The following is an 11,284-nucleotide window of genomic DNA, read 5'->3' as shown; positions in this document are numbered from 1 at the left end:
TTCTGTTTTAGAATATATTATTAGTGGTTGAACAAATCCTTATATTTTAGAGTAATTTGCAGATAAGACGGAATAAGAAGCACTACAAAAGGCCAATGTGTATAATACAATCTTTTAGAAGGACACAAAAGGAGAGAGAATTGATTATAATTTGAGCATATAGAGTTAATTAAGTTAAATGATCTCCAACAAGGATTTCTTTTGATTTTTTTAAAAGGAAATTGAGTATTGATTCCAGAGACTTTTGTTTTACCTAACTAATAGAAAATTTCTCTTCCCTAATCATTAGTTTAATGCCTGGTTTTGGAATTTAGTTTTTGGGTAGAAGCAAGGGGTTGACTCTAAGCAAGATTAAAAAGATATAATAAGCTTAAGAAATGAAAATTGACTTTGATTAAAACGGGTCAATTAAGATTGGTAACGTCAGAAAAGAAGACTATTTGTATGAGTCAATTATGATAATATATGATCTAGACTTTGGTGTTACCTATATACATATAATAAATTATAAAGCAAGTAACTTAAACCTTCTAACCTCTACACTATATATGAAATGATTGAAATCCTAAAGAAAGAGAAAAGCTAGCTAAAATGAATGGAATGGTTACTACATATTTATTTCTCTCTACTCAATTTCTTACCTTCCCCTTCATCTAATACTTTCTTATTTTATTATTTTTATAGAGTAAAACTTGAGAACCAAGTGATATATGAGAGAGAGAAGTAGAAAGGGTGTTTTAGTTTCTTGCTTCTAATGATGATGATAAGAATTAATAGAGGAAAAAGGAGCAAACTTGGAGTAGGTCCAACCCATCTTTCAACTCCATTTTATCCATGGGGTTTTTTGATATATTCAAAAACTCAAAAATGACCTAAAACTTTTGTTATTATTTATAATTTTTTAGGTCCGAAGGGTAGGGTTTTCAAATACCATTTAGTTATCATTTAACATGAAAAAATTTTCCCCTTTTTTTGAAGGGTGGGGAGGAAGGGAAAAAAAATTGCTTTCAAGAATAAGTTTCCATGGATGCTTGAAAAATATGCATCATGAAGCTATAGGGAAACCCCATTATTGTGCAAGAGATGAAGATCATATTATATATATATATATATATATATATATATATGAAGAATAATATTGAAAAAGTGACAACACATAGGGTTGTTAATAAAGGCAACAGACAAGGATGACCCATGTTTTCTAATCAATGTCTTAGAAACGAAGATTTTTTTTTTTTTTTTTTTTAATGAATTATGGTTGAATTGGAGGGGGTCCTAATAAATTTAGCTAAGTAATTAAAATTAGGTAGTAAAGGAAAGTCGTCCATAATTAATTATGTTTAGTGAAACCCCACCAAGGGTTTAAAGGATTTGAGTTTACTTGACTATTCTATTCGAACAAATTATGTTAAAGGTTTCACTAAGAGATAAAAAAATTAATTTAATTTTGAAATTTCTTACACAGTTCGGGATATAAATTTTATTTCACCAACTTTTTCTTTATAATTTGAAGATTTAAATAAATCAATCCTTGGGTTTGCAAATTGCATTATAGGGGAAAAAATGCTTTAGTCTGAGAATTCATTTCTTACTTGGGATGTCAAATCAAACGGGATCCGGACCTTTCTATTAATTATATTTGAAAAAAATTTGGGTGGAACTATCTTCTGTGTAATCGAAGCTACATCTAACAAAAAATGACACGTAATTATTTTCTTCTTTTTAAATAATTTTTTTGCTTTTTTTCGTATATGATTGAAAGAAAGGAAGCATAAAAATTAGATATAGCCTAATGATTCCGCTTTATATTTTAGTTACACTATATGGGTTTACAATTCGTTTGTTTTTTCATTTTATTTTTTTTGGATAAGTAAGAAAATGGGAACCAATTTCCGACAAGGATTAGATTAACCCATCAACTCACAGAATTCCATATGTTTTTTCCAAGAAAAAAATGAAATATTAATTATGGTAGTTTGTATCAAGTTTACATTTAAATATTCAATTTTTTTTTCTGCGAGTGTTTCCATCTTTAACCTTTAACATGAAATATTGTTGAAATAAAATAAAATAAAATAATTACATTCAATGAATTATAAAATATATGTATGATATGAAATTAGAAAAAAAAAAAAAAAACAAAAAAGTTAGTGTTGCAAAAAAGAAACAACATAAATTTGTGAAAATGGTATTTGAGCTCTTCTTTTAATTCAAATTTATGGTTTATGGAAAAAGTTATTCCAGGAATAATTTGTGAATTTATCTCTATTATTTTTACGAAAAATTTTATTTTATGGAAATTAATGAATTTACACATATTTTAATATTGATTTCTATTAAAATTAGTAGTAAATTTATGAAAGTTGAACTAAATGTAAAAATTATAACGTTTTATTTAGAGTTGAGTTAAAACGCTATTTTGATTTCTATACTTTAAAGTTTATTCAATTTAATATTTATATTTTTAATTAACCTTAAATATAATTCATATACTTGATTATTGTTAATTTTTTCAAAAAGAAATTATTATCTGTTAGTATTTTTATTTTAAAATTTGCAAAAACATATTTGTATGAAAACTATTATTATTATTTAGTTTTGAGGGACAAAATTTAAGATTTTTTAAAAGTAAATACGGGGATGAAAATAATATTTTAATATTTTCCTCCCTTATTTGATTTGATTTTTTGAATTTGATTTTATTTATTATCACTATTTTGTTTATTTATTTATTTGTCTTTTCTCATTTGATCGAGTGATTGATGACAGATCGCAATTAAGAAGCATTTAGAAGGATACCATGCTCGAGTCCTTTTTCTCGTCATTTTTTTAATTTTCCCCCTTTTTCTCATCTAGTAAACGTATATATGAAAAGTGAGGCTTAAAAAAAAAAAAAAAAAAAACTAATTAATAACGTTTTATGAATTATGAATAATAAAAAGAATTCATTACGACCAATAAACACGAATGAAATTTTATTACAAATCCTTATATTATTAAATACTCATATTATGCTTTGCATTAATTTTGGACCATTCATTTTTTTTATTTCAAATGTAAATGCCTGGGATATAATGAGATTAAGTAAGTATTCTTTTAATTCTAAAATGAACATTTTTTTTAAAAGGAAATTTTTAAAGATAGAAAAAATATCAAACTATTTATAAAAATAGCAAAAAAAAAGAAAGCTATCAATTTCTATAACTGATAGTCACTGATAGACAAATCTGTCTCTATAAAAAAAATTAAAATTTTATTATTTTAGATAAATATATATATATTTGAAAATTCTTTTTTTTTATAAATATTTTAGAGAATTCCTTAATTTGGCTAAGGAATAGGATAAGTTACAGAAACTTTGGCACAAACCATTTCAAAATAGTATTTCTTTAAATAACACAAAACAAAATCTTGAAACTTGGCTGGTGGAAGAGATTGGACAGTTCTACATAAATTAAACTCCGTTAAAAAAATTGTTTGGTTGAGGAAACTCCTAATATGAAACCAACATTTTTGTCATTATTTATTTAGGCTAAGCATATTTTTATTTGTTTGTCAAAATGTATCTTTGTCATTGCCATTTTGTGGCATTCTGTAAGGCATCTTCTACATTACTTTCCTATCAGTCAAAACAACAAACAACATTACTAAATATCAGAAATTAAAAAAAAAAAAAATACTTGTAATTATGAAAACAATGAATGAATATTCTAATTATAACCCATTGAATAAGAAGTTTTCATTCATTATATAAGCTTGTTTGTTAAATTATTACAACGTAAAATTCGTATGGAAAATTTTTAACAATCACTATAGTTGATTTCTATAAGAAGTTCATTTTCTACTTCTTGATAAGTGTATTTTAATTATCCACTAAATCATGTTTGTATTGAATTAGTTGAATAATTTAAAGAAAGGCTTATGCTATTTATTTATTAAATTGCCTATAATATTGAGTATGAAGTTGGAAGAGTTAAAATATTTGTCTTTTTACTTTTATTTAATCCGATAATTTAAGCTCCGTTTTATAACTATTTTGTTTTTATTTTTAAAAATTAAATATAGAAACACTATTTCTACTTCTAAATTTCAACATTAATTATCTTTTTTTATCAATGGTTTAAAAAACTAAGTCAGATTTTGAAAACTAAAAAACTAGCTTTTAAGAAATTGATTTTGTTTTTGGAGTTTGATTTAAAATTTAACCATGATATTTATGAAAGATGCAATTCATGGTAAAAAAAAATAGAAAGGAAATAAACTTAAATTTAAAAAATACGTTATTATTTAAATTCTTGTCGAAGTTCAACTGAATTTCTTTTATGTATAGATTAATAAACTGTCCAACCATTCACCTTCATGCAATTTCCCAAAATGAAGACTAAATCATGCAGATTTGAAATTATTACACGAATTGTTGTTACATTCAAGAACTAAATCGTGGTAAAGTTAATGAAAGCGCAGCAGCACAGGACAGGAAGCTTTTATTAGTGAAAAAACAAAAAAATCCAAAATGGAACTATAATTTATAAATATGAAAGATGGAGAAGGAAGAATAAATAAATGTAAATAAAATTAATTTTTGTGGGCTTGCGCTGTGCACGTGTCCGTTAGTGGCATAATGACACGTGATCCACGGCACTTTCCCACCATTCTTACGGGACCGACCATGTCTGACTCATGTTTTCTTATTTTGTCGTTTTGTACACCTCATGATTACGTCACTTTGACGTCGCCTCTTAAGACCTTAATTTCACACCTCATTTTCTTCACTTAATTTTTATTTAATAATAATTATTATCTCCACTCATAGGTTCTTGCGGTGGAGAAACAAAGATTGACGTGTCGTAAAATGAGTTAATAACTAACAAGATTAACCAAGTTAAAAATAACATTTTAACAATTTAACATAATAAACTCGTTTAATCATCAAAACTTAAGGTAGTTTTTACCTATCGGAATGACTCACACTTACCGAAGACTATGGTCCATAGTAAGTTCACATTTGAAAGAGAATTCATTATCTTGCATTGGTGGTTTAAAATTTTGAGGATGAGATTAGAGATCGTGTATTGAGTCATTTAGATTATCAATTTGACTTCAAAAAAAATATTACAGTCTAAATCATATACATCCGTATTGAGTGATTGTAAAAATGAGGAGTGTGGGAGACAAATTAGAAAGAGAGAATTGATGAGAGGGATGGATGCTTTAAAGCTCTAAATGGAAAAAGGACAAAGAAGAAAATCCAAAGAAAGGGAGTGGACGGATTTGACCTAATTCCCACAAATCCCAATCAAAGGCTGTAAAAGAAAGGTAGGCCTTACAATGGCGTATCATCTTTCTTTCTTACTCTTCATTCTTCAAACCCTCTACCTTAATCATCACACCACACGCTTCCCAAATTTCAATTTTGTTTTTGACGTTTAATGGTGGCGGGTCAAAAGCTCTAATACTATATTTTATCAATTTGTCAATTTGATTCATAAACATTAAAAAATAAAATATTACATAAATATAGATAATTATTTTAAATGATAAATCTGTTAAAAATATTTTTAAATATAATGATAGATTGTGAGAGAAGTCTATCGAAATCCATCGTACAGTAACATTTTGCTATATTTTTAAATAAGTTGACTTCTCTTCCTTTATTTGAAAACAATCCGACAAATATTCTATGAATTTTTAAGTTTATGTCTAATAAATTCATGAACTTCAAAATTGTCTAATAGATCATTTCATGAGATTTCAATTTTGTAGCTCGATAGATTTTTTTTATATATATTCAAGTAAATTTATAAATTTTCTAAAAATATTGAATGAGTTAATATAGCCACAAAATAAATAAATAAATAAACCTTCTATGGTAATCATTTATTTTTGGCTTTTGGTTTTTGAAAGTAAACATATTTTCTCTAAATTTCTTAAAATGTTTTATATTTTTCTTAAGTAAAATAATTGAATTCCTAGTCAAATTTCAAAAATAAAAACTACTTTTTTAGATTAGAAAATTGGCTTGGTTTTTAAAAAACATCAATAAAAATAGACAACAAAACAAGAATTCTAGTGGTGATAATGGTATTTATAGCTTAATTTTCAAAACAAAAAACTACGAACCAAATAGTTATCAAATAGGACATTAAAGATTTATATTGAACACAAAATTAAAAGTTTAAAGACGCATTAAACACTTAAAAAAGTTCAAATACAAGCACATATTGGTAGTAAAATATGAAATTTCATCTCGAAATCAATTGGGATGTGTTAGATATTATATTAAATTTACCTTTACCCATTAATTTAAATTTTTTGGTCAATTGATGATTTAAGATAGTAGTAGAGCAGGCCGCTTCGGGATGTTTTGGATTTAAGTTCCTACAATGTTGTTTCTTCCGAATTTAATATTGACTTCTACTTATTGAATTTTAAATTTTTAAATCAATCGATGATTTAAGAAAATCATAATAGGGTAGGGTCTCTTTGATATTAAAGATATAATTTAACGTTGAAGTAAGAAGTTTGAAAGTGAGAAAAAATGGGAAAGGAGGTGAAAAGAAGAAGCGCAGTCGGAGGCGGAGGTCAAGGTTGTTCGTGTAAGCTACGCGAAATTATATGAAATTTTAGAAACTTAGGACTCTCTCTGACTCTGGAGTCTTTCTCCCTTTGACTTTTGGGCTAAACAATAAACCGGACCCTACATGTCTCGCACGCTCCATTACCGTGTGGGTCCTCTTTTTTTTTCTTTTCTTTCTTTCTTTTTTTTTTTTTAATTATTATTAAAGAAAAAAAAATCGTTTCCCCTTTCTTTTACTTCTTTCCTCTCCCATTTTTTAAATCCATTTTTATATTCTAAAATCATAAATTCTATTTCCTCAATTTTTTTTTTAAAAAAAATTATCACTGTCTTTGACTATTCCATGTTTTCTTTTAATTCCACCTCCCTTTCATTTCTGTTTCCCCCCCTTTCAAAGTCCACTATATAGTTTTTTGGTTTAGATTTATTTTGACTTATTTATGATTTTGTCAAATTTCATAGATTGCTTTTTTTGTAATTATCATATTGAAAATTTGGACTCCATTTACTTTTTAACCCCAATAAATTATACTTGACAATTTAGATGACAATCCAAGTTTATGTTTTACTTGACAATTTTCAATCCATTTACTTTCTTTTTTTTTTTTTTTTTTACATGACAATAATTTTGTGTTTTCTTTTTGGATTGATTTGTTTATTAATCATACTTGAATATAAGGAGAAGATGAGTGGATATTTAAATGGAAAAAGATATAATATAAAATTTATTTATACTTATGGATGGATCAAATTTCTGGAATTAAATTAAAATTTCTGAGATTCAATTTAAATTTAAACTTATAAAAATGAGTAAGAACAAATTAAAATTAAAAACTGACAACAGAGACCATGTTAATAATATAACCTAATGTAATTCATAAATAATATTTAGTTTTAGCTATGTTAACTAAAATCTATTCAATGGATTAAGTTATACGTGTCTTTAATCAATAGGTTAGAAATTTGAATTTCTAATGTTATTTGGAGTGTGGATTTAGTCAAGATTAGGAGGCAGACAAAATGGGAAGAGAGAAAAAGGAGTTGCTATTGGGTAAGTGGAGTGTAATGGAAATGAAAATATATGATTGATTCATTTAACCAAATTTTTCTACACGTGAGTTTGAATTCTTTATTAAATATTTGATGACTCTGCCTAGGCCTACTTTCACCCTTGGATTTGGGTCAAACATCCAACCGACCTAACTTCTCCAAAAAAAAAATTTCGTTTACTTCCAAATATTTAGACCACAAAAGTCAACCCTTCTTAATCTATTTTCTTTTATTTTTCCTATTAAGTTGATAATATATTAGAAAATTCGAGGGTTTTTTTATAAAAAAAAAAAATTAAAATATGGGATTCAATAAAAATAAAGTTATATTTTATGTTTTTAGGAATATTGTTGATTGCAAGTTGAAGAATTAGATTTTAATTTTAAATGTATTTGATAAAGATAAAATTAATCGTAATTATCCATTCAAGTATAAATTATTATTAATTTATTTATAAATATGTTTTAGTTAATGTTTTTGCATAATTATTTTTGTAATATTATATAATCTATAATAAATTAAATAGTACATAAATTAAAAAAACGAATTGAGTTTATAACATGAATATTGCGTTTTTAAATGTATTTTTTAAAATATAAATCTACATTTTAAAATTCAAAATTTAAAATCTGGATGCATTGGAAATATAAAAATGTTTTTTTTAGAATTTGCATTGTTCGGATAACAAAATTCAGGAATGATTTTTTTGGTTCTCAAAATTTGACTTGATTTTTTAAACCATTAGTGAAAAATAGAGAACAAAGAAATAAACTAGGAGGTAGAAGTAGTATCCATAAGCTTAATTTTTAAAAATTAAAACAAAAACAAAATAGATATCGATCGAAACATTTGTAATTTAGTTACAATTTCAATAATTGTTTAGAAATTAAATAACATAACTAGTTTTTATTACCTTTAATTCTTTTTTCTTTGTCATACAAAAAATCTTTTTCTTGAATATGAAACTGGAAACCAAATAATTATTAAATAAAATTTCTTCATCCCACTCCGCAATCGGTTAATTCGTCACTTAAAACTCCATCACTAAGATAAACTTTTCTCTACTTTTTGGTCAGTCAATATAATCAAATTAACTTAATTAGTATACAATTAAGCATTAAAAGAAAGAGTAGAATTTTAAAAAACTGTGAGTGGTTAATGGTTTAATTAATACTTTAGACTAAAATCAAAAGTAATACTACAACTTTGAGCATTTTCGAAAGTCACAATCTTCGAAAAAAATATTTAATAGACTTTCGACACATCTGTTTTCAAAGATTATCTCAACCTTTAAAAAATGTCGAAGTAGATCATGTAGAAAAGCTTTTTTCAAAGGTTTACTAACTTTCGAAAATTATTATGTTTCAAAGATTTATTAACCTTCGAAAATAATTATTTTTCAAAGGTTACGTGCCTTGGATAATTGCCAAATTATTCACCGATGATTATTTATTGTCAAATATTCTTTTTCAAAGGTTATTATTATATTTGAAGGCTTATAATACTAATTTTTATCAACCATGGTAAATCCTTCGAAAAACTTCACCAAATCATAATTAAATCATAATATAGAATTGCAGTAAGCCAAATGAACAAACAACAATAATCTCAAAATACCCTATAAATCTCAAACTGTTTTGTAATTCAATTTTCTCATTTCTAAGACATAATAGACTAAATTGTATCTCATGAATGAAAAAGAAAATTAAAATAGGTCAAGTGATGCAAATTATTTGTTCAACCTAGTTAACTTTTTCTCCTTTCCCAAAAAATGTAGGATGAGCCCTGGTGTAAGTCATCCTCCTATTTTTGGACTCCCATGTTTTGATACCAGAACCGGTTGATAAAAAGGGAAACTTTAACAACAAAATGCTGGGAAATTACATTCTTTTCTTCGTCCCTATTATGCAATCCACATACTTATCTCTAAAAAAATTTCAAATTGTTATAGTACATGCATTTTATTTGGGTTTCTCTGACACCAGAAACAGACATATAATGCAATCAATAGAGATTAGTGGTTTCATAGTTTGTTAAGGTTCGAAATTGATGGCAAAATACAAAAACACTTTCCTTTTGTTTTTGTTTGTTTTTTTGTTTGTTTTTTTTTTTTTTGTTTTTTTGCTTTCCCCACAAAGATTCAATACTACAATGTGTTAAGTTTTGCATTATTCTTCTCAATATTTTGGTTCATATTTTGTTCCCTCCTTTCCTCCAAAGCATGAAAAATTCCATTGTTGAAGTTGGATGTCTAAATAGAGCACTTCAATTCATGTCTATTCCTAATTCATAGAAAAATCAAAGCTACACAAATTAAATATTTCACTTTCAACAATGGAATATGAAAGTTAACGGAAAGAAGTTAATATTGAGAATCCCACATTGGAAAAAAACCAAGGGCACTTACACTCTTTATAAGATAGATGGGTTACTCCTCTCATTGTCAATTGGTTTTGAGATGAAACCCCATACTTTCAAACAATTAAACAAGCTTTAAAATTCTAGTACCTTATTATTGCTCAAGAACCTCTTCCTCCCTTGATCTCTTCCCAAAATTATAGTACCTTAGTACCTTAGTAAGCAAGCTAAAATTGAGATTGGTTGATCTGAAGGAGTCATGTTTCTATCTATCTTCCAACTTATGTATGAAATTACATCAAGTATAACACACATATCAGTTGATATTCATTAATAACAAATGAATTTTGAAAATGCCATAAACCAAAGATAATTAAATAAGTTGGTGCAAAAAACAACCATACATATATTTAGAATCTATATTAGGTTTTGTTTTGTTTTTTGTTTTTGTTTTTGTTTTTTTTGTTTTTGTTTTTTACATACTGATGGATCTTGAAGTGGCAATAGCTCCTAGTACCCAGTATTAATGAAGTCTTATACTAGAGAATCAGATTTTACATAATGGAGAAGTGATGAAAGTCATTTCACTGACCTTAATTATCGAAGGTGCATAGATGAGAAAAATGTCGAAGGAAAAATGATTGAACAATGATTTCGAAGGAATTGACGGTGCCAACGAGGTAGACGCCAAACTTGATAATTCGTAGTAAGTCCAGATAGGGGAGTTCGACCATGTGCACATTATACAGAAAACTCTTGAACTCCTCCATCAATTTCTTCCTTATATCCGACAAAATGTTCTGCTGCAATAATTCATTTAAACATGATTCATAAATAAAAAATTGCAAAATCTCTCAATTAAATTCCAGATATCGAAAAGTTTATACCAAAGAAAGGAACATGAGGATGGAGATAATGTTTCCTGTTCCACTTCAACAGAAAAGCTCAATTAGATTATTCATCAATGGTGTGTAAAGAACGAGAGAGAGAGATAAGAGAGGAAAAGAAGGTTGCCCCATTACACCGGCGAAGAAGCTGAGAGTTCCATCATTGTTGGTCTGGTAGTGAACGATGCACGACCTGAGGAGCAACGAAGTTGCGTCAATCGATGGAGGTGTGTGGCGCTGAGATTGAGAGAGAAAGCGAGCGACGGTGCGATTGCTGATGAAGGATGGAGAGAGCGGCAGAGAAGGATTCGTAGGATTTTTTTTTCTTGGACGAGAGTGAGTTGTGCGTCCAAAATACTGAGCGTACAAAATATATATAAACTCTTTCTTATACGTATGTACAAAATATATA

This window comes from Benincasa hispida, chromosome 3, assembly GCF_027475165.1.
Source record: "Benincasa hispida cultivar pf3 chromosome 3, pf3_genome.v1.1, whole genome shotgun sequence".
NCBI lineage: Eukaryota > Viridiplantae > Streptophyta > Magnoliopsida > Cucurbitales > Cucurbitaceae > Benincasa > Benincasa hispida.
This window is presented reverse-complemented; position numbering follows the sequence as displayed.